The sequence below is a fragment of the Carassius carassius genome, chromosome 28, assembly GCF_963082965.1.
Source record: "Carassius carassius chromosome 28, fCarCar2.1, whole genome shotgun sequence".
Taxonomy (NCBI): Eukaryota; Metazoa; Chordata; class Actinopteri; order Cypriniformes; family Cyprinidae; genus Carassius; species Carassius carassius.
Genome location: NC_081782.1, coordinates 4,423,864 through 4,448,354, shown reverse-complemented (window position 1 = coordinate 4,448,354; position 24,491 = coordinate 4,423,864). Strand labels below are relative to the sequence as shown.

Genomic DNA, 24,491 nt, shown 5'->3' with positions numbered 1-24,491 from the left:
GCAGAGCAGAGGTCAAGGATATTTGAGCCTACACATGCACTTTTTCCCTCTTTTTGAGATCATTTGTTGTACATAATTCATGTACAGAGAGTCTAGGTGGATGCCAGTGAGTGTGAACAGCATTTCAAGGCACCTGATACAAAATGTATATGTACTTATAACATAATCGGAATCAGAAAAGTGGCTTGAAAACTGAAAAGAAATGAATAGTTGACCAAATAAGAAAATTCTGTCATTATTTTTTTGCCCTCACGTTGTTCCAAACCTGTACACTTTAAAAAATAAAGGTTCTTTACAGGCATTGATGGTTCCACGAAGAACATTCAACATCCATGCAGCCTTTCCATTGCACATAATGTTCTTTACAGTGGAAAAAAGGTTCTTTAGACAATTAAAATGTTCTTCACAATAAGATTTTTATTTATTTCTTATATGAACGGTTCTTATACCGCACCAGTGTAAAAACTTACCTTTGGCACCTTTATTTAGAAGATTATGATGTTCTTTCTTCTGAATAGAACAATAAAGAAGATGTTCACTTGGAATACTTAACATAAGCAAACACATATCACCAGTTTGACATCAAATATGCAATATGCCACGTTTACAAGATAAAATCCTGTCTGTTCATTGCATAAAGATATTGTATGGCTTAAAAAATGTAGTGAACAGGATGTATGGACTGCTTTTTGGTCCATTTTCTGGTCTAACTTATGCTTTTGTTGTATGAGAAACAGCCTGCAATATTCAGCGAAACATCTCCTCAGAGTCATAGAGGTTTGGATTGACATGACTGCGAATAAATGATGACAGAACTTTCACATTGGATAAACTATTCATTTAAGATTTGGTTGAAGCAAACGTTTTCGCCTGGCCAACTGTGGTTTTATTTTCATTCGATAAATTTGTCACTTAAATTCCCATTTTAAAAAAAATACATTTTGATCTTCTTTTGTGTTCTCAATTCATTTCTCCGCACTTATTTCTCATAAACCGAAACAGAGACCCAAATATCCACTTTTCTGCTGGTGTATTTGCTTTTACAATAAAAAATAATTAAGCAAATTAATTGAGCATTTAAACATTTTCTGCTAGACCTGTATAGCCACATGAACGGTTTAAATAAAGAATTAATTAACCTTAATAAGTAAAACATATCTATATCTTTAGGAAAGTTCATTATGATGCATTTCCAAATGCAACCTTGGAGGATCAAATCAAATTGATGCAAAATGAATGAAACGGTCAATTTGAAACATGATTAAAAATGCCACCACAGATCAATGCTCCTCGATTTCCTATACACAACACACACTGCAAACTGCAAGACTTTTGTTATTGCTGCTACTGCTGCTGTTGTTAATATCATTATAGTGTAATCTTTCAAAGCCAACAAAACAAGAGTATCTTCCTTGACAATACGAATCAGAACAAAAACATTTGTTCTATTTTGACAAGGTATATACTTCACTTATGTCTTCATGTGTCCATTTATTTCTCCAAAGACAAAAGCAAAAAATTACAAAGATATGAAATGAAATGACCCATAGTGTTACAGATATACACTGTATGACCCCTGCCCCCTTCATTCTTCACATCTCTCCTTATGTCAACCTTTCAATGAGTGCATTAGATGTGTCCAGAGGCGAGCGTCCTGCTTAATGTTCCATCGGGTTATTTTTCTTTTGCTTTCAATTACAAAGACACGGCAGCAACCAAACTCTTTCTTTAAGAAGCCACCACACACACACATTTCTGTCTCCTGTAGGTTGATACAGATAGATATGCCTCCCTGTCGAGTCTGAATCTACATTAGGTCATTTCAATAAGTGGAGAGGCCCCAAGGCATTGGTCAGGAGCTAGGGTGGAGGCAGGCCTCCATCCGTCTTAGTTTCACTCTGACTTGCTGACACACAGGCAGACGGATGGGGGGCCGGTGTATCCAATCTCAGTTGTGTTTGTTATAATACTACATTAAGGGGGCTAATAGAGCATGTCAGGAAATATTGAAAGCATCACAGAAGGCAGAGGGATTTGCTAAAGTATGTTGTGGATGAAAGGATTCTTTTTGTTGTAAAGAACTTGGGGGAGGGACAACAGGAATGTCTTCAAGGTGAATGCTGACCTTGGGCATCTATGGTGGGCCACTTCCTTTGGATAACAGGTGGAGGGTGTGGTTTTGGGGGAGTGGTTCTGGATAAAGGCGTGGCTTCATTTTATAAGCCATCCATTACTGTTCACTGAATAGAAAAATTGACTGACTTTACGCAACTTCATACAACAGTTGTGTTCAAAAAAGACGCAATTTCATACATACATAAATTTCTGCCATATGTACATCAATTTGACAGACACCACCGATAAGCTACTACTAAATACATTGTAGAAACGTAATTTTCTTTAAAGCTGCTTTGCAATGATTTGTATCATGAAAAGTGCTATAAAAATAAACTTGAACTAAATTAAAATATAAATGACAATTGAAAACGTACAAATAAAAGCTAAAATTAATAAATACTATAATACACTGATATCAAAATCAAACTCAAAACAAAAATCATAATAATGGTTTGCACACTAAAGTCACATATATTTTATATTTGCAAAATGAAAAAAGTGCAATGCATTAAAAACTAAACAACAGGAGAAAACATTGCAGTCCATTGCTTTCTTCCTCTGTAATCAAATCAAATCTATAAAATAAATGTTTGGCTATTTTGTTTGCCAATTTCTGTACAGTGTTTATCAAAGAATACTGTGTCATTATTTTAATTAATCTTTCAAAAAGTTTTGGTACAATCTAACTTGAATAAACCTTCCTCTAAATGGCTTGTAAAACAAAACTAAAACTTTATATGCTGGCCAGACAGTCTCTTGGCTAGAATAAACTCCAAATAGGGCCAGACTAAATGTCGCAAGTCAAAAGTCTGGCTACGTGACACTACTGTACTGTTTACAGAGGTGTCACTCAAAACACAGCACCGTCTCGAGGGGGAGGCTGGCCAGTAGTAAAATAATAGCATCCCTGCCAGAGCCTGCTGGGATAGGTTGGGTGATGTACACAGGGGGTAATTACAGACAAATGGCAGGATGGTACCATCAACTCACTCTGAGAGGAAAGAGACAGAGGGGGGCATTAAAACCAACCATTAACAAACAGAAATTGATGTCTTTCCAGAACCTCAGGGTAGTGGACTATTTGTCAGACAGCAGAACATTCATTATAATGACAAATTATGAGTAGCAAGTGTCATATGATGTTCCATTGAGTGAGAAAGGGGAAATATTGGAAGTGTCCAGGATACAATCAAGTATCTTTGTGCTGGAGCCAAAGATGGATGGAATAACAATTTTACCCACAATCCTCACCTGACCTTTAACCCAAACCTTTGTTCTTTGTTAGTCTCTGATTTAAACTCTCATGCAAATGACCTGAGAACAATTTCCAAGTCATTCAGTCACTCACCTACACTATTGACAAGTCACATCAATAACCTAAGGACCCATATTCAACTGAATGAACACTCTGATCTGGATGCATACCCCTCGATTCATCTTCTTTTGTCTTTATTTGAAAACCAAAGGGGATCGAGCCTTCTCTGTGGCAGCCCCACGTCTTTGGAATAGTCTCCCATTGCACATTAGATCAAGTGACTCATTAGACGGTTTTAAATCAATGTTGAAAACACACCTTTACTCTGTGGCATACAGTTGCCCCTAGCTTTTGGGACATTGATCAGTGATGTTTTTGTGTTTGTTTGAGTAGTTTTTTGACTTTGGTCAAATGGTGTTGTTTTTTGTTAAAAGTCTCTAATGCTCAGCAAGGCTGCATTTATCTGATCAGAAATAGTAAAAAATATAAAAATATATAATATTCTCAAATATAATTACAATTTAAATAACTGTTTTCTTTTTTAATATATATTTAAAATTATATTTATTCCCATTATGCAAAGCTGAATTTTCAGCTTCCTAACTCTAGTCTTCAGTGTCACAGTATCCTTCAGAAATCATTCTAATATGCTGATTTGGTGCTCAAGAAATAGTTCTTGTTATTATCAATGTTGAAAACAGTTAACTGCTTAATATTGTTGTGAAATAACATTTTCCTGTTGCTTTGAAATTTTTGTAACATTATAAATGTCAATTTATTATTTATTTACTGTCACTTTTAATCCATTTAATGTCCCGTTGCAAAATAAAAGTCTACATTTCTGGGTTTTTTTTGTTTTTTTTAAGTACAGTGTACCGATTTCAAACTTTTGAACAGTGATGCATGAAAAAATGTTAGCTCAATTTACCAAATGTAGATTATATAAGGGATCATGTGCTGTCAGTTAGTTATAAATAAAATTTACTTATTTCAATAAATAAATCCCTTCAGGGTCTTATTTCATCCTGAAGAGATTTATTTTGTAAATGACCACGTGACTACATTATTCCACTTTACTTACCAATTACATGAAATATTATGTTCAAATAATTGTACTCTATTAGAAGAAAGAGACCACGCGGAGACATTAAAGAATAAAACAGCTGTCTAATCAGCATTTTAGGACAAATCAAGTCAAGTCACCTTTATTTATATAGCACTTTAAACAAAATACATTGCGTCAAAGAAACTGAACAACATTCATTACAATACAGATTAATGAAGTCCTTAAATGAGTTACCAACACAATTTTACCTGTTAAACCCAGCAGCTGAATAAGGTATACATCTGACTGCCCATTGTTCTTTAAGTATTGCTGACCTTGAGGAAAGTGTGTGTTGAGTGGTTTGGATTTGATGGATGACTTATCAGTTTGCAGAGTACACCTGTCACATCAAACTCTATTGTCTCAAATAAAACTGTGATTCACTGCCATGGCCATGTTAGCATGTGACTGCAAGTGGTGGATGAAAGCTGAAGCATTACTGTAAGTCTAATTTCAAAAACGCCAACCCAGCAACAAAGAGCCTAACAGAGTTTTGATCAGATTTGTGAGCAGACATTTACATGGAGATCAAATTGGCAGCCAGAATCCAAACTCAGTCACTGGTGAACAGTAAATGGTATGGATGCAAAACATGCAAGCAGGTAACTGAGAAGCAACTGACCACTAAACCCAGTATGCAATGTTTGAAGGCTTTGTAGAAACCAGTTGCCATGCCAACAAACTGGGGGGGAAAATAATCACAGAACTAGATCGCTTTCATTTGCACAACAAACTGGCACAGTGACTAGTCAAAGTGTCTCCTCAAAGCAGTGAGTGGCAGCAAGTCGGCTAGTTAAGATTTGGAAAACAGTGTTTATCATTTATAATTAAGAGTTAATGTTCAATGCATTGCTATTATGACAGTTGATCGTTATTGCAGCAGTTAGGACAGTTGGCAGAGCTATTGTGTACTCATTGCGCTTTCCATTAATAATAAGAAAGATGATACAAACAAACTGGTCTTATGATACATAGAGAGCTGTATAGTGAACATGTTCATCTTTACAAAGATGCTCTTTATGCTACCAAAAATGTTTTCTATTCACATTTAATTGAGTCTGGAGATGGTAATACTAAAGCACTGTATTCAACTGTTAATCGTATTCTGAAACCTCCTGACACACTTCCCGCACACCTGTACTGCACTGCTCAATGTGATAAATTTATGTCTTTCTTCAATGACAAAATAACTACCATCCACCAACAATTGGCCTCTTTGGCTACCCCTTACTGTAGTTCGTCAAACAGTGTCTCAATTAATTTGCCCCTCCTCTTCCTTTCTTCTTTCAACTTGCCATCTGAAAAAGAAATTTCTCAGTTAATTTATAAATCTAATTCTTCCACATGTCTACTTGATCCTATACCAACTCATTTGGTAAAGGCCTGTTTTCCCTCTTTATCTTCTCTTATAACTCGTATTATTCACACTTCTCTTAGCTCCGGCATTGTTCCATCATCTTTTAAAATAGCTGCCATTGGCAGCACAGTGGCACTGCCAGTGGCAGCACAGGTTCATGCTCATCTTAGTAATAATAACTTGTATGAGTGTTTTCAGTCAGGGTTTCGTCCTAAGCATAGCACTGAAACTGCACTAGTGATAGTAACGAATGACCTGTTAATGGCTGCTGATGGCGGGTTGTTATCTATTCTTGTTCTACTTGACTTGAGTGCAGCTTTTGACACAATTTCACACAGTATTCTCTTGCATCGACTATCTGGCATTGGTATCACTGGTATTCCTTATGCCTGGTTCACTTCATACCTTTCAAACCGCACACAGTTTGTACAACTAAAGAAATTTAATTCCCAACCTTCTCCTGTTAGCTGTGGTGTCCACCAAGGCTCTGTCCTAGGCCCCCTATTGTTCCTAATTTACCTTCTCCCACTCGGCAATATCTTTTCAAAATTCGGTATTAAATTTCACTGTTACGCCGATGATACTCAGCTTTACATTTCTACAAAGCCTGATTCCATTCTCCCTCCCGCCTGTCTTACCAACTGCCTTCATGAAATAAATGTTTTGTTTTCTGCCAATTTCCTCAAACTTAATGCCAGTAAGACTGAAGTACTCCTCATTGGTACTAATTCTACTCTCTCTAAGTCATGCAGTTTTTCATTATCCATTGATGGTTCTTCCATTTCTCCCTCCCGCCAAGCTAGGAACTTGGGGGTCATCTTTGACAGTACCCTATCATTTGATGCTCACATTAATAACATAACCAGGTCTTATTTTCATCTCCGCAATATTGCTTGCCTCCGTCCATTTCTCACTCCGCATAGTTCCTCTATTCTTGTTCATTCGCTTCTTACCTCCCGCATCGATTATTGTAACTCTCTATTATCTGGTCTACCACACAAATCTCTTCATAAACTCCAGCTGATTCAGAATTCTGCAGCTCGTATCATAACCCGGACTTCACCTATTGAACACATCACCCCATCACTTCAACAGCTACATTGGCTTCCTATCAACTTTCGGGTTGAATTTAAAATTCTCCTCCTCACATACAAATCTCTTCATAACCTTGCTCCACCTTACCTTTCTGACCTCTTACATCCCTACACCTCTTCTCGAACTCTCCGTTCCTCTTCACTGGGTCTCCTACATACACCCTCAGCTCGCCTAAACACCATGGGCCATAGGGCCTTTAGTCGTGTTTCTCCTCATCTTTGGAATTCTCTCCCAGTCAACATCCGTAATTCAGACTCTTTAGCTCAATTTAAAGTCAAACTTAAAACTCATTTATTCAGAACTGCTTATCTTCTATGATTACTTTGTGCACTCAAGTCCAGTATTTTTATTCTTTCTTATTTATTTATTATTATTGCTGTTTTTTATTGAAATTGCTATTTGCTGTTATTTTCTGTTTTAATATTGTTACTGTTGTTACTTGTTGTACGGTGACCTTGAGTGGTTTGAAAGGTGCCTTAAATAAAATGCATTATTATTATTAGTATTATTATATGCAAATATTTACTCTAAGCCAAAAAGAAAGAGTCAGGCTTCAAAATGTAATGCAAATGTAATGGGTGGAGATTTGATTGCAGATGACTTGAAGATATCCTTAGACCAAAATTAAGAGACTATCCATGATACCCTACTGATAAATCCATAAAAATCAATAATTCTACCAATCTAAGTTGCAACATAATATTAGTATTGGATATGTCTGTCACAATATATTAAAGGGTTAGTTCACCCAAGAATGAAAATTATACCATGGTTTAAACACTCAAGGCATCCTAGGTGTATATGACTTTCTTCTTCCAGACTAATCAAATTTGAGTTATTTAAAAAAATTGTCCTGGCTCTTTCAAGCATTAGAATGAGGGTAGGTGGGTGTTTTTTGTTCAACAGTCCAAAAGTAGTTAAATAAAGTGCATACATTCATATTAAACACATGCATCGCATGGCTCCAGGGGGTGAATAAAGGCCTCCTGTAGCAAATCCATGGGTTTTTGTAAAAAAAAAAAAAAAAAGAAAAAAAAAAAAAAAAAAGAAAACAATTATCCATATATAAAACGATATAAACGGTTTTGAATCAATAACTTCCGCCAACTGCCGTACCCGCGTTCACGAAAGACTGCCTTTCAGAGGATGAGGTAGGACAAAGTTTCCTTACTTTGATTACTTTTAACCAGTCTCCTTTCTTTACAAATCCTCTTTTTGTGCTTCTAATGTGTGACCAGCATTTTGTTTTGTTCTCTCCCCATCGTGCTTCTGTCACTAATCACAACCGCGTGCGCTACACATACATCTTATGTCATTCGTCGGAGCATCTTCCTCCTACGACAGTTAGGACAAGTGAGAACAAGGTGTTTATTAATTTTAAATATAGTTCATGTTCTTACAAAACTCATTGGTTCACTACAGGAGGCCTTTTGTCACCCCTTGGAGACGTGTGATGTGTGTTTTAATATGGATGGATGAGCTTTATTTGACTAATTTGGGACTGTTGAACAAAAACACCCACCTACTCCCATTCTAACGCTTAAAAGAGCGTTACTTAAAAGAAGATACACTAAAATGACAGTGAAAGCAATTTACTTACTTGTAATTCAAATCAGTTCTGGGTGTAAATTAAGGGTGTATTCACACCAGCAAAGTCCACTAGTTCACTTGCTTTGGTCCAGACCAAAATGGGTTTTTTTTTTTTATGTTTGGTGTGGTCTGCCCTTTTTGGAAGTGAACCAGAAGTTGTAAACAAAACCACATGTGTGCTAAGGTCATCCATTCTTTGAACAGAAATTCTCAAGCTGGAAAAACCAGGAAGTGCAAAAACTGGCTAATAATGGAAATCTTTCATAGTGCAATTTTTATTCTTCCACTAATCTGGTGTTATCAGTTACTAACGCAATATGAAGAAACTTATGAGCATCTCATGAGAAAGTGTCATTTAATTGTAATCAGGATTTTGCAAAGACGAAGATGTGCTGCAATGTATGCCTACCATGGCATGTTGACTGTGGCACTGCGCAGAAGTCAGATTAGGTAAAGTTTTCATTCATAGAGATCGGTGGGGTGGGGTTGGCGATATACTGGTAGACATTATTAACTCAAAAAAGACGCAGTGCTTTCTGCAATTGGGCCAGATTGAGATCGGGTCATGTTCACACCTTAAACAAACCACACCAGAGTTTGTTTAGAACCACCTCTTCAGCTGGGTCTTGGTATGGTTGTTTTGTCCGCACCCGAGTGTGACTGCTGTTTTCACACCTGCCCAAAAAATCCACACCAAGGGAGGAAATTAACTTAAGTTTGACTCAATTGAACCAAACAAGACAGGTCTGAATAGGTGTGAACACCTACAAGCGTTCCAAGCATTTTGATTCACTTTCCTACCTGCCTGTCAACATATGTATTTGCATACCTCTGTTCACCCTGTTCTCGCAGACAGGATACGTTTTCCAAGATCTCCTTCTGCTTCTTTACATTCAAACACAGTTCCACTATCTCAGTTCAAATTTTGGAATTCTCAGGTATTCTCAATTCTGAATCTGAACACTTAAATACTGAAGATCCTGGTAGAAATACTGTCTAGCAGACGAGTTAAGCCTTGTTTGACACATTTACTGTGGCGTGAAGCACAAACCACCGCAGACGGCACACAAATGCACGGAGCAGTTTACACTCAATGTTTTCTCAGAAATGGCACATAGCAGTACAAACAAAATATAAGCTGTTCTGCAAGAAGCAGCAATGAGAAAAATCATTTTTTGACTAATCACATTTGTGCTATGAACATAAATTGAACAGCCTGTTAAGGAGAGGTGGGCTATTAATTTGATAAAACAGGTGAATAAGTTTAATAAATTTGCAAGTCGAAAGTAGAGATTTGGAGGTGGGCCTGCAAAGAAACCGCATAGCAAACAATGCATTAAAACTATTTTGAACAACATCTAATTTTACAGGAGGTGCAAACAAACAGTTGAGGAAACAATTAGCAATTATAAACACATTCAAAACATTCAACATCATCATGCACAACTAGTCTGTAATGGCAGAGTTCACTGTCCCAAAACTGCATTACAATAATCACCATTTTTATGGTAAAACTGACATTTTTAATGCCTGACAGAATGAGAGACGTCATTGAAAGAAGAGTGGCTTCTTTCAATTCGTGCCTGACTGTAGAAAGAGAAAAGCACCTACTGAAGTGACCATTTGAAAAGACCCCCTCCCTCCCTCCCTCACCCCCCACCTCCCCCTCCAGAGACCAAGATGAGAAGCGCTGGCTGTACTTCACATGGACCACAGGAAAGTCCTGACTTAAAAAGCACATTTAAGAACCAGTGAGGATGAAAAACACCCCAATTATCTCCCCAACCCCCCGCAGAGCCCCAAGCTGTTTTATGACATTAAAACCTGCTAAATTATGAAACACCACATGGCTGAGGATACAAATGAAAAAACGGGGACTTCTTTTTCAGAATCGTTAGTGTTTGTAGGGTGTCCGCTGATGCTGTTATGATATTCTCAGTGCTTAGTGTGATGACTTTGCAGTCACATCCCTCACGGTGATGCTGTGGGGCGCACCAAAGGCTACGGTAACCTACAAGCGGATAATGACTTAGATATGTCAGCTTAGAGATTTCATACAATATGTGCTGTAGATTTTTTATGAACTATGAAAGACATAATGAGCATTTGTTAAATTAATTCCAATTAATTAATTATTAATTTGTATGGATTAACAACTAATTGCATTGCATTTCATAATGTGACATTCAAAAATGTTAATTTCTGCTAAGGACTGCACTGGGGTTACTGGAGTTCGCCCAATAATTTAAATAAAAAAATTATTCCCCCAATATCAATGCCAACCATGCAAGTACTATTTTCTTGATTTTTAGCTAATTTCTACACAAAAATAGTTTTTAGTGCTCAAAACGTACATTAATGCATTTCAAGGTATACAGTTCATACATTTACTAGAAACCCATGACTTTGCCACTGCTAGTGGCATGCTCAACTGTTCTGAGTATGTTCAAAAAGCTCAAAAACAAGAAAATAATACAAAAATGCACCATAAAATTGGACCACATGACCTGTGCCCTATAGTCCACGTCTTTTGGATGCAAAGCAGACATTTTCTAGTCCTTTTTTGCAGACTTCATAGTCTTTTTTTGCATTCACAGTCTTTATTAATCATCTGGATAGAAAATATCAACACTACCATTCAATTGTCAAGTGACAGTAAAGATTTTTACATTATCATAAAAAAATTGTATTTCAAATAAAACTGATAAAATGCAAATACAATTATTTTGAAATGTCTATTTATTAAAAGTATCCTGAAAAAAATCATTACTGTTTCAGTTATACATTCAGCATGATATAAGATGTTAATTTGGCTGTGTGTTATCACATTTGGTGAGTTGAGCAAACATCTCTTCATACACCATATTAAAAAAAAAAAAAAGAAATGTACACTTTTGGTCTGCAGCAATACATTAAATTGAGCAAAAGTGACAGTAAATAAACATTTAAGTAACATTTATTTTACAAAACATTTTCAAAACAACAAGTAAATGCTGTTTCACAAAAATATTAAGCAGTTAACTGTTTTCAACATTGACAATAACAAGAAATATCTCTTGAGCACCAAATCAGCATATTAGAATGATTTCTGAAGGATCATGTTATAGTGATGACTGTAGTAATAATGCCGAAGATTCAGCTTTGCATCATGGTCACAAATTACATTTCAAATATATACTAACATAAAAACAGTTATTTAAATTAAAGTTTAATAATATTTCACAATATTTCTGTTTTCAACCGTATTTTTCTCAAATAAATGCAGCTTTGCTGAGCATTAGAGACTTTCATTTGTATTTTTATTTTAGCAATGATGCACTGGCTTGTTCAGAAGTGACAGTAAATAAATAATAACAACATTTATTATGTTACAAAAAGTAAATGCCGTTGCACAAAAATATTAAGCAATTAAGCATTATCAATAAGAAAAAATAAGAACTGTTTCTTGAGCAGCAAATCAGCATATTAGAACGATTTCTGAAGGATCATGTGACACTGAAGACTGCAATAATGATGCTGAAATTTCAGCTTTGCCACCACAGAAATAAATTACATTTTATAACATATTAAAATAGAAAACAGTTCTTTTAAATGGTATTAATATTTCACAATATCGATGTCTTACTGTATTCAAATAAATGCACCCTTGGAGGTTTCTTAAAAAAACTGAAGCAATGTAGAAGTAGAAGAATGTGTACTTTCTTAGAACTAGGATACCTGGCCACAATGAACACTAACATTATGTTTGCTTGTTTAAGGTCTTGATAGAACGTGTGCCTCTTCTCTGCATCAGGGTGAGGGCTACGATCTGTCAGGTCTTCTCACCAGATTACACACTTACACAAGGGTCACGAAACTGGGTCTCTGACATCTGTCATGCACATGGGGTTTCCTGCAGACAGCGGTACAAGACAGGAAACAATTCAAGCAAACCTACCCAGAGGACATCTGATCACATCCACACGCGCAACAAATAATCTATCTCCAGAATTCCCCAAAGACAGAGAGCGACTGAAGAAGAGAGAAAGAGCGAGAAAGAGATTTATTAACAGCCATGGGCTATTCAGGTCTGCGGTTGTTCAACGATAAGTCCGCTGATAACCAGTCATTTTCTGAGAACAGACCATACAGTGTGCACCGCTTTTGTGGAATTGCAAAATTTCCATTTCCAATTCTAAATCCTTAGACACTGTATGATATTTAACCCCCACGGTCTGGGCCAGACCATATCAGCACGTCCCCACAGGCTGCAGCACGCAAGCCAAAATCCAATTTCTGTGATAAGCTTTAGATTTGCCGTGAGGACTGGAGTTACGTTCCTCTTTGGATTGTACGCATTTATCCAAGAAAAGGGCAACAGAGACGGATCAGAAGTGGCAAGGGGCATGGCGGCCACGTGGGTGTGGTATGCAAGCACAGACAGCTGTAGAATGATGATACAATTCATGTTCACACTCATTCACTCAAGAACCACCTCTTGATTTCCAACCCCTGATCCCCAAACACAGTCCCTGACCAGCACTGGAGAAACCACTTATGGGCATAAACCACATGCTATGGACTTGAGATAAGCTAAAAATTGGCAGTTTTTTCGTCCATCAGAGGTTAATATGGTTTTACGCAAAGAATCTGTGCATGCAAAGAATAAATCACTTCCTTATGGACACTGTCAATGGAAAAAAGAGTAACTATAATTGGTGTTTTGCTTTGAGCATCTATCCAATTTGACATTTTTTCCCACTACAGTAGTCACTAAATTTTTTTAGCAAAATCAGCTCAATTCAACATTTCCACAAAAGTTTCAGGATGCAACATGTGAGCATTTCAACAGTTGTTTCTGTTTACAGTGGTTGACCGAGTTGTAATTTGCAATGGCAATTTTGAATAATGATAATAAAATCTAGAAAGCATGGCCTAACACCAACATATATACTAATGCTCAAAAGCTTGAGATCACTAATACTTTTTTTAATTAACACATTTTTTTCAGAAAGGATGCATTAAATTGATCAAAACTGACAATAAATAGATTTATAATACTATTAATTAAATACCTTTAAAAAATAAATCTTATATATTAGGTTAACACCCCTAAATTTATAATAAGTGATAAGAAACCCAATTTAAAAAAAAACCTATGTCAATGATTTTACTACTGAGTGGTGCCACATAGACCAAAACTGCACTACATTTTTTAAATGGATTGGCTAAATGACTTTCGTACACAACAGTCATTATTCTGAAAAGCACATGGCTAAAACAGCAGTCGAAAAATATAATGTCTGTCGGGGTTGATAGCTTGTACAAAAAATAAATAAAAAAATACTCAAAATGCATAAAAAATCTCAAAATGGCCAATAATATAAGAGACATGAGCTCTAAATTGGAAAATCACCATTACAATTACACCAAAGTGTCAAGGGCCTACACAAAATTGTTCAATTACAAGGGGGTAGCAACATCGTTTTGGCTGAGTAGTGTATGTCAGATTACAAAATGATATTTCCAAACACCACCAGCCAAGCAAAGTCTGTTCCATCACGCATTTCCTGTCAGACCTCCTGCGGACATACACACAGTAGAAAGAAGGAAAATAAGATAAAGGATGAGATGGCAATCTAGCGACTTTGGCTCTGGTCCAGAACTGTCCATCGAGCAACGCTGTCTAGAAATTGTCATGCCAGGGAAGAACTCACTGAGGTGAATCACATGACATTATGAAGGTCACGCATGGGTCCAGTCACCTAAAGAGCCCAGATACAAGCAAGGAATAGAGAATTTTACAGACCACTGGTCCACCTGCTTCCTTCAGAACCCTCAAATTCAGTTTTTAATCGAAACCCATGAGTAACACAATTCATAGGACTTAAAACTTTTCACACTTTACTGGGCTTCCAAAGGACCCCTAGAGAAGCACCAAAAAAGGGCACTAAAAAGTATTTTTTCATCAAATGAAGAGTGTGCTGGAACGTTGAATTTTAAATTACAGCACCTGGTTGGATAACAACGCTAAATGAGATCAAATTGACAGCCCAAATACCTTAGAGACTGTATGTCTTGCGTGGTTCCCACATGCAAATGTCATGAGAGGCTATAGAATCACTTTGGAGGCATCTGTTCCACTATTTTTTTTCCCCTCAAAGCATGAATTGTTTCATACTCTCACAAAGAAAATGAAACGTTGATCTCTGATGAAGATGCCATTCATTCGCTGTGATTAGAAAAGACTCACAAAGGCAAAGCTCAATGTCTCTTCGCCATCGATTTTAATTGAGACTTGATTACATATACAATGAACTGTAGCGGGTCATGCTTTTTGCAATTTGAAATATTTTCAGCTTTATTGAAAGACCGCACAGAGTTGATTTCTCTTGGGCATAGCGCAGCATAGTACAAAAGACTATATTACAATCACTGGATTAAACAAACGTGGCACGTTGAGAGCGATGATTAATTCATGGAGGTATTCTCCATTTCATACATTTATGAAGGACGTTAGCCGTTAAAAATACATTTATGTATTCCAAGCACACCTGGCTCTTCTTTGAAACTTTCAGCAGGGGACAGCTCTCACTTCCACACACAGAGGACTGTTCTCATGCTCTGTCTGGGCTTTTACAGACACCAAGCCCCTTTTAATAGCTCAAAAATAGACTGATGTATCAGATTGCTATCTTAGAATTTAACAAGCAGAGAAATTTCAACCTCAAAACAGGAGTTAATATATTGGAAATTTCTCTGAATGGACTAAACACATGCATGCTTTCAGCACCAGAGTCAGCTCCCAATTTCATGAGCTCAAGACATGAGTGGTCTGAGCGATCCGGACCCCTTTAAATAGCTTAAAAAATAATAATAATATTTATATATCAGTTTAACACCACTAATTTTATGATAAGTAATTTGAAACCTAATTTAAAAACCCTGTGCCAAAGCTATATTCTTGGTTGGTGTCACAGAGACCACAAATGCATTGAATTTAAATGGATGTTATGATGTGTTCCTAAAGAGATCAAATTGAACAAAAGCTTTCAAGAGTGATTATTTTGAAAAGCGCATGGCTATTCTGTGGTGAAATAACAGGCTTGAGTTTTAATTATGTCTGTCTGTTGGGGTTTAATTAGTTTAGAGGAAAAGATCTGAAAAATTACAGAACATGTGGGTTAAAAGGCTGATCGCCAATAATGTGTGATTGTACGCTGTTTCAGCAGTCCACCATTCTGATCAATGCAAGTCTAAGCAGAGTTCTGATCTCAGGGCCAAGAGTCTCTAGTCCACTTTCTCTGCAGAAGCAATTAGACTTTCAAATTGACTGAAATCACAACTGTCTCTCTGATCAAATTATTGTAGGTAAAGTTTAAAAATCTTGTATTATCATGCTGTATGATCTGTATAGCTGGTTATCTGGCCAATTATCTATATCTGTATCATGCATAGAAATGGTTCAGTTCATCCTATGTACAATCATATAAAAAAGCACATCTAAGTCAACTGCTTATATATATTCCAAGTCCAACAATCCAACATTAATATAGGACACAAGAAAAGTGAGATGCAGAAAAGCTCTTTAACCTCTTAAAGGTAGGCTAACTAGACATTTTCTCTTTCAATCCAGTGTACTTGTCTTAAAAGCAGCATTAAATTATCTGCATCGTTCTTAAGGCTGATACATACAGTAAATTCTAACACACGAGGGCATCTTCATCTTTAATTCTTAATTAGATCTAGCCCTCTCTGTTGCATGTAATACATATATCCACTAGAAAGTTCCCTTATGCACAAAACCCTTCAGGCTGAATAAGACACATTGCATTAAACTTCTACTCAAAAATCTTATCCAAATACAAGAAATTATGCAAGCTGACTGAAAGCTTTGAGTGCACAAAACGCAAATATGAAAAGAGAAACTCTTACCCACTTTCCTGATCACAGCGGATGCTTGATAATTCCGAGAACAGAAGTCAAACTACTCTTCCATCTCTCCAATGAGCGGCGCGTAACTTTCCAATGGATGGTCGAGCACCTGGAAATTTAGATGCGCTGGGAAACGAAGGTGAGCTTTAGTTTACGTCAGCTAAGCCACATAGAAAAAGAAGCGAGATGAGCACCGGAGTGTACCGGTGGATAGTGTTCTCACGCGCTGCGGATGCGGTGCGTGTGCGGTATCTCTCCTCCACGCGCTGTCACTGCGCGCGCTGCTGCTGCCCCGGGTCCTAAAGCTGAACAGCAGCGCCACTCAACTTTAATGAGTTCTTTTAAAATCCCTATATGTCTCCATCCTTCCTTCCTTTCTTGCAATTAATATTTCCTAATGTACAGAATACAACCAAACTGTTTTGATGATAAAGCTACACGTTCTCTCTTTCATATAAGAAATGTAAGCTAAACGTAAAGGTAAATATTATAATTAAAAAGGAAAGTTCTATCTTTATAAATCAAATTAAGAGTTTTATGTCTTTTGTTTCATGTCTCGCAGCTTTGAGGATGTATATGCAATTTTTGTTAGTAAAAAAAAGAGTGTTTTAGAAAGAAATTAACGTTACACTTCCAATTGTCTACTATGGAATTGTGTGTTTAATTATTTTTTTAATGCTTCTTTGTAATTGTTTGTGAATTTTACTAGTAGTTTCTGAGTAAAAGAAAATTTCTACATCATGATTTTTTTCTCAGCGTGCTAATTTAACGTTAAGTTACACTAGTTGACAAAAGCAATTATTACTAGCAGATTCGCATTTAAAACGTACAGTCCTCCACTTAAGGGAAAAGAGAGCAAAAATATGAATTACTTATCTTTTAATAGACTGACGTGCTCAATCAAACGCGTGTGAGAATAGAAATTATGTTTCAGCTAACACGCCGATTTGTTTACAAATTAAAGGCCGCGCGCCTCACATCCGGGTTATTGTTTACTCCAATTAATATAAATAGCATTAAAGTTGGCATGAAAATTTAATTTCTAAATGCATATTGTAGTAAACAATTCTTATGTGCCTGTATTTATTTATTTAGAATGTATTTAGAATTTAGAATGTATTTAAAAATAATTGTTTTTACTTGTTTTAACTTCTAAAGGCAAATTTCAGCTATGCAGTTATTCTGTTTTTGCCCTTTTTTTAAGTATGCCACTTGAGGTTTCACTGTGCTTATTGGTTTTATAAAGCAGTTTTTAAGAAATTAAGAGTTTTTTAATTATGTTATCATGTTTTTATTGTTTTATTGTGTTAGCTAATTTTTTTTGTTATTTTTTACCTTTGTAAACCTTTTAGTTATTTTTTTATCAAAATAACTCGACTGTAGTTTGATTGAGAAATAATTAACTGATTTTTGAAAACTGTTAAACCTGTTTTTGCAAATTAACTCTTCGAATATACAATGAGTTTTATTATTTTGATTATAAAAAGTGAATAGTTCTAAACTGTATACTCTAAATTGCTATTTAGTGAACCATGTTCAAAGCTGTTGTAAAACAGAAAGGCTACAATTGGCACACATCGGTTGAATTTGGTATAAGTTGCTTGGCAACCACAAACTCCCTAGATATTCTAATGAACTATATTGTCAGTAATATACTGTATGTCAGGATTTATTGAACATTAGTGTCTTTTATCATATTGTTTTCATATTAAAAAAGCAATAAACTCAAGCCCTTTCAATACAGATATTTTTCCACAGTCATAAGTGGAGTTTTATTGCTTGTGATGTTGTGAAATTTCAAATAGTCTTGCACTGAATGTAAAGTAAGTGCCAACAATGGTATCAATGTACTATATAAAAAAAAAATTAAAATAAAAAAAAAGTGATTTTCCATTCCATCTTCTTTAGTTAAGAAATATAAGAAAACAATTTTAATGGGATTTCTAAAGTTTTGCCTCCTGAAATATGTTGTCTTTATTGCACATCACATTTATTAATTCATAGGGTGTTTAATTCATTTTCGGGATCGGTGTGTGAGGTGATTAATCATAGGCATGTAGCTAAATTAAAAGTGTTACTCCTAAATCAAATATGCATTATGAACTGACATTAAGCTATTAATATTAAGTGTCCTTACTTCCCCATTCAATCATTCACACATTCACAAGTCTTTGTCCACCATATGAAGTTGTTTATTTGTGATATGCTCAACCCATTTATAGATACTTGGCATTTAGGAACACCAACATTCATTGGCTGGACAGAGCAATCCACACAGAATTAAACAGACATTTGTGCTCCAGCCACCCACGGCATAAATTTACCAGGGCTGACCATTGTAGGAGTGGGGTCACGTCCAAAGGGACTGGGAGGGATGCCCGTCATTTCTAATGTGCTGCCACTCACCTCATCTGACAATATAAAGACACTCCATCCCATCTAATGTTTGACGACCCCAAAGCCAGGTCAGTCTGCGAGCACCGCTTCCTTCATCTGTGATTAAAACCTTCATCAGAAGTGCCCTGAGCTTGGTGTAGTCCTCCGGTTTTGAGTCCCTCACATTAGGCAGCTGTAACTACATTATTGAGTAATTACTTTCAAGGCCTCAGTGTTTTTGCGTTGTCAAGCCACAATGATGGATGAGTGCGAATATCAGTAACACTGTGTCTCTCAGGGTGAGATTCTCCTGAGAAATTTTATGAATCTAATAAAAACTGCCAGAAAAACCAATAAATAAATAATTCTGATACTCGTCACCGTTTCAAAGAAGACACAAATAACAGTCTTGAAGTTGATGCAAGTGAGTTGTTTCCTCAAGCTTTACATTACAGTTATTAATGTCAAGTGATTATGAGTGGACATGAGTGGAAAATTTGGCAGTGGGTACAAACAGTGATCAAGAGCATTACAAAAGCAGTCAGATGGGACCTGGAATGGTCTTCCACGAACAATTGTGGGTACAGTGTCAGTTGTTTCTTGAGGCTTTGAAACATTCCCTACTCTCATCAGAAGTGGTAAAAGTTTTAACTAACTAAATTATAATTCAATGAACTATGTTCAAAGTCTTTCTAAAATAGTTGAAATTGGCACATAACCTTACATCAGTTGAGTTTGTTATAAGCTTGGCAACCATAAATCTATACTATAGAAATATACAAGTCCTAATGAATAAATAATTCCTATACTCTTCAGTCAGTTCCAAAGAAGACACGGCGCAAAATAAGTCTTGAAGTTGATGTACAGTAAGTAAATTGTTTCTTTAAGCTTAGATGACAGTTATTGATGTCATATGATTACGAGTGGACAAAAGGTTATTAAGCATGCATAAAAACTCATCTGCATGCATGTTAACAACTGGAAAAGCTGCCAAACAGACTGGCAGAGCAGTGGGCAGGTGTACCAGACAGCAGCTGGTAAAAACAGTGGTCAAGGGCATTCAAATAGCAGTCTGAATGGACTTCCACACACATTTCTGGACCCCATGTTAGATTTTTTCTTGAGGCTTTGAAACATTCCCTACCGCCATCAAAACCAGAGATCTAAGCTATTGAAATGGATTGCTTGGAGTGAAAGAGTATGTTTTCACCCTGCTGATATTTGCACAGGCTTTATTCAGGAACACAATTCTCATTTCCTGGCCTTTTCTTTAGGGACAAAGTTTCCATCTAAAAGCTTCATGTAGTGCATTGCAAAAAAAAAAAAAAAAAGCATTCTGGCCCCACGCTGTTGGTTAGACAGCTGGTTAGTGGGAGAGGGTGAGACAGCTAAGTTCTCACTGCAGATGACTCGATGGGCTTCCATCCGAGAGTGTCCATGGAGATGACACCCAAGTTTTGATCAACAACAACCTGGACGCAAGCTATAGATGTGTTTTGATTCTTAGGTTCCTAAATGTAACCATCATGAGTCAGTTTAAATATTAAAATTTGGCAAAACATGAAGTCTGAACTATTTAGCAACAATCTTTGGAGTTCCCTCTAGCATAAGGCAGCACATGCTTGAGGTTGAGGCTTGGAAGCAAACAGATGGGCCGAGATGAGATGATTTCAATCAAAATACAAGATCTCTTCCATCTGGGCTCTCAGGACACTTTGAAGATAAAGTGTAATGTGACTATGTGAAGGCTTTCTTTCCTTTACTGCACTTCTGCCAGCTAGAGATGGAGACTGTGGAATTAAATGAAAATATTGTCAGATCTGAATTTAAGACAAACATGGAACGGTTTGGGAGTTGGATGTCAGACTTGGGATATTATAGGTTGTGCTTTTCGATTCAGACGTACTGGTTGAATTTGCATCTCGTAGGTGAACTTCTCTGCTTCGAACGTTTTGTCTTTTTACTTTTTATTCTCGCCTAGGTGCTTTTGCTGGGCGCCCCAGACCCTGACATGGAACCGGTCTCATTAAAACTCACATCATGGTGTGAGTTCAAACCTTAATGGATCAGTCAAAAGCACCTCACACACTGTCACCGTAATGGCTCCTCTCTCTCATGAGAATTTTGATCCATGCAGAGGCTCAATAAATCCCACTCGCGGTGCGGCTGTGGTTGAAAGAAAATAAGAAAGAAGCAGCTGAGAGACTGTCACACCTTTACAATTTCACTGCATTCAACTGACTTCTGTCCTCTACAGTTGGTGCTCTTTCAACTCAGAGGTAAGTTGCTTTTGCATATAGCTCAAGAGAGTTAATACCATTTCAGTTCTATTCCATGTAGATCACCTTTGCTATTAGTTTTTTGTTAGTTTTTTTTTTATATAAAATACGTTTTTTCTCTACATTTTCTTGGGAGAAATATAAATATATGAACTTAGTTGCTATATTGCAATTCCTGACAGCCTACATTTTGGTCATATATTTCTTGATGCAGCAATTGTTTATATTGATCATTCTTTATGTTTAAGATGGAAGACTGGAGAAAGCAATATTATGGATAGTTTAAAGTTAAAAATGTCTTGATGGATTTGTTTCTTACAAACATGTAGATTTTCACTTCACAGGATGTTAACTGATGGACTGGAGTGATGTGGATTAATGTGATGTTTTTATCAGCTGTTTGGACTCCCATTCTGACGGCACCCATTCACTGCAGAGGATCCACTGGTGAACAAGTGAAGTAATGCTGAATTTCTCCAAATCTGTTCTGATGAAGAAACAAAATAATCTACATCTTGGATGGTCTGAGGGTGAGTAAATTTGAGCAAATGTAAATTTTTGGGTGAACTGTTCCTTTAAGGTAAAAATGTTGTAAAATGTTTAAGAAAAAAATACATGTTAATGTGAAGGTGAGTTATATATTTAGAATAGTTTGTTTTGCCTTATACAGAGTTAGACTGAATGTTAGCTGAATGATAACCTATGTAAATGCCTTTGTGTCTCTTGCTGCATGTTTGAACTTTGACCCTTGAGATGTGCCTTGGCATGCTGTATAGAGTCACATCTTAGAGTGAGAAGGCAAATGTATTCCTGCTTATGTTCAGCTGGGTTTAAAAAATCTGAGAAAGCATTGAAAATTTGGAATATACAATCTAATTAAACCTGGATTTTTTTTTGTTGCACAGCTTTATACATATTGGATTTTTTTCCCCACTGAAGCATTAGGTGTGCTTTGAAACACTGTCAAATTGTGTTCAAAACTAATTCTCAAATCATTTGAAATCCATATTAATCAAATTAAACTTTTCACTCATATTGCTGCACCAATATGAAAAAAAGAAACAAAACAAGAAGCAAAATAGCATTTCACGCTCCGATTTTTGGATGCTACTGTTAATACAGGTATACCATATCCATAAATGATTTTCCTCTTTGGACAAATGGGTAAGTTGAAGGAGAAACAGTACAAAAGCAAAGGTATCCTTACTCACTTTGCTATCAGTTCATTCCAAACCTTCCCTGATTATTTTCTCCCCTAAACATCCTCATTAGTCCTCTTAAATTCATCCAACAGTGATGAGCCACAAAGAGCGGATTCCATCAGGCTGATAGTTACTTCCTGTCTGCCAAGCTTCATTAGACTTTATTTACCTTCCACCATCAGCCTTTTTTGTTGGCATAATTAAAGAGCAAATGGTGACCTCGTGACCCCAGTCCCCCCTCCGTACCCCCTCTTTAAGTGAGACTGTGTTTAGTATGCATGCGGAGCTGCAGACTCCGACACGGAGGATATGATACGGAGGAGAGGACTCGCTGTGACCTTCATCAGGGAGCCAGAGTAGATTATTGGTGAGTAATGAGCGAGAGAGAGCATCTTTAGCCCTCTGGCTCCTTCAAGAGTTTATACTTCCTTCAAAAACAACCTAGTACTTTCTCACCCATACCCTCGAACCCTTTGAATTTCTTTCTCTCATGTCATTACATTATCTATCTATCTATCTATCTATCTATCTATCTATCTATCTATCTATCTATCTATCTATCTATCTATCTATCTATCTATCTATCTATCTATCTATCTATCTATTAATCTATCATTCTATTGTTCTGTCTGTCTGTCTGTCTGTCTGTCTATCTATCTATTTATCTATCATTCTATTGTTCTGTCTGTCTGTCTGTCTGTCTGTCTGTCTGTCTGTCTGTCTGTCTGTCTGTCTGTCTGTCTGTCTATCTATCTATCTATCTATCTATCTATCTATCTATCTATCTATCTATCATTCTATTGTTCTGTCTGTCTGTCTGTCTGGAAACAGCTGTGTAAATATATTTATTTTACATTCATGTGCCACTAAGAAAGTGAATAATGAAGTAAGAAAGTAAGTAAGTAAATGAATGACTTTCTTTTTGGGTGAACTGTTCTTTTAAATAGGCAAGGCAAGGCAAGGCAAGTTTATTTATATAGCACATTTCGTACACAATGGTAATTCAAAGTGCTTTACATAAAAGAAAGTAAAATAGTAATGAAGAGAAATAATAACAAGAATAAAACAAGCAATTTTAAAACTTTTAAAATTATTAAAACTGTACTTATTTAAAATGAATTTAAAACAGTTAGAAAATGATTTTACGTAAAATTAAATAAATAAAAAAAACAGTGAAAATATATATTGCAATCAGTTCGGACATTGCACAGTGCTCATTCAATAAATGCACAGCTAAACAGATGAGTTTTAAGTCTAGATTTAAATGTGACCAGTGTTTTAGCACATCTGATCTCTTCTGGAAGCTGATTCCAACTGCGGGCGGCATAGTAACTAAAGGAGGACTCCCCTTGTTTTGTGTGAACCCTTGGTATTTCTAACTGACTCGATCCTAGTGATCTGAGTGCTCTGTTAGGTTTATATTCAGTGAGCATATCTGCAATATATTTCGGTCCTAGGTCATTTAGTGACTTATATACGAGTAAAAGTACTTTAAAATCAATCCTAAATGTAACTGGAAGCCAGTGTAAGGACCTGAGGACTGGTGTGATATGCTCATATTTTCTGGTTCTAGTCAGAATCCTGGCAGCAGCGTTCTGGATGAGCTGCAGCTGTCTAATGGTCTTTTTGGGAAGGCCGGTGAGGAGCCCATTACAATAGTCCACCCTGCTGGTGATGAAGGCATGAACAAGTTTCTCCAAGTCTTGGCTGGAAACAAAAGATCTAATTCTTGCAATGTTTTTTAAATGATAGTATGCTGATTTAGTTACTGCTTTGACATGACTATTGAAACTAAGGTCTGTCTCCAGAATCACACCAAGATTCCTGACTTGATTTTTAGTTGTTTGACCCCTAGAGTTAAGGTATGCATTCACCTTGAACACTTCATCTTTGTTTCCAAATGCAATGACTTCAGTTTTTTCCTTGTTTAACTGAAGAAAGTTCTGGCACATCCAACTATTAATTTCATCAATGCATTGGCAGAGGGAGTCAATTGGGCTGTAGTCATTTGGAGATAAGGCTAGGTAAATCTGAAAAAATAATAATAAAAATAATAAAAAAATAAAAATAGCTGAATTACTTTTCATCAGGTGAGGAAGTATGGAAGTACCAGCTCATCTCTTATTGCGAATACTAAATCTATATTAGACAGGAGCCATTGGAAGGAAACCTTAAGCCTTAATCTGTTCTTGCTGTCCCA

General features: G+C 36.4%; 1 protein-coding gene across 6 annotated transcripts in view; it reads right to left on the bottom strand.

The window, feature by feature from the left end:
* The window catches only part of LOC132107755 (roundabout homolog 1-like), a 281,293-nt gene extending 264,357 nt beyond the window's left edge, over positions 1–16,936 (bottom strand). For 3 of the 6 annotated variants that reach the window (XM_059513930.1, XM_059513934.1, XM_059513937.1), the window contains exon 1: positions 16,435–16,650. The gene's annotated coding sequence lies outside the window, so the exon portion shown is untranslated. The other 3 variants (XM_059513931.1, XM_059513932.1, XM_059513935.1) reach the window with 3 other exon arrangements.
* Positions 16,937–24,491: the final 7,555 nt, after the last annotated feature.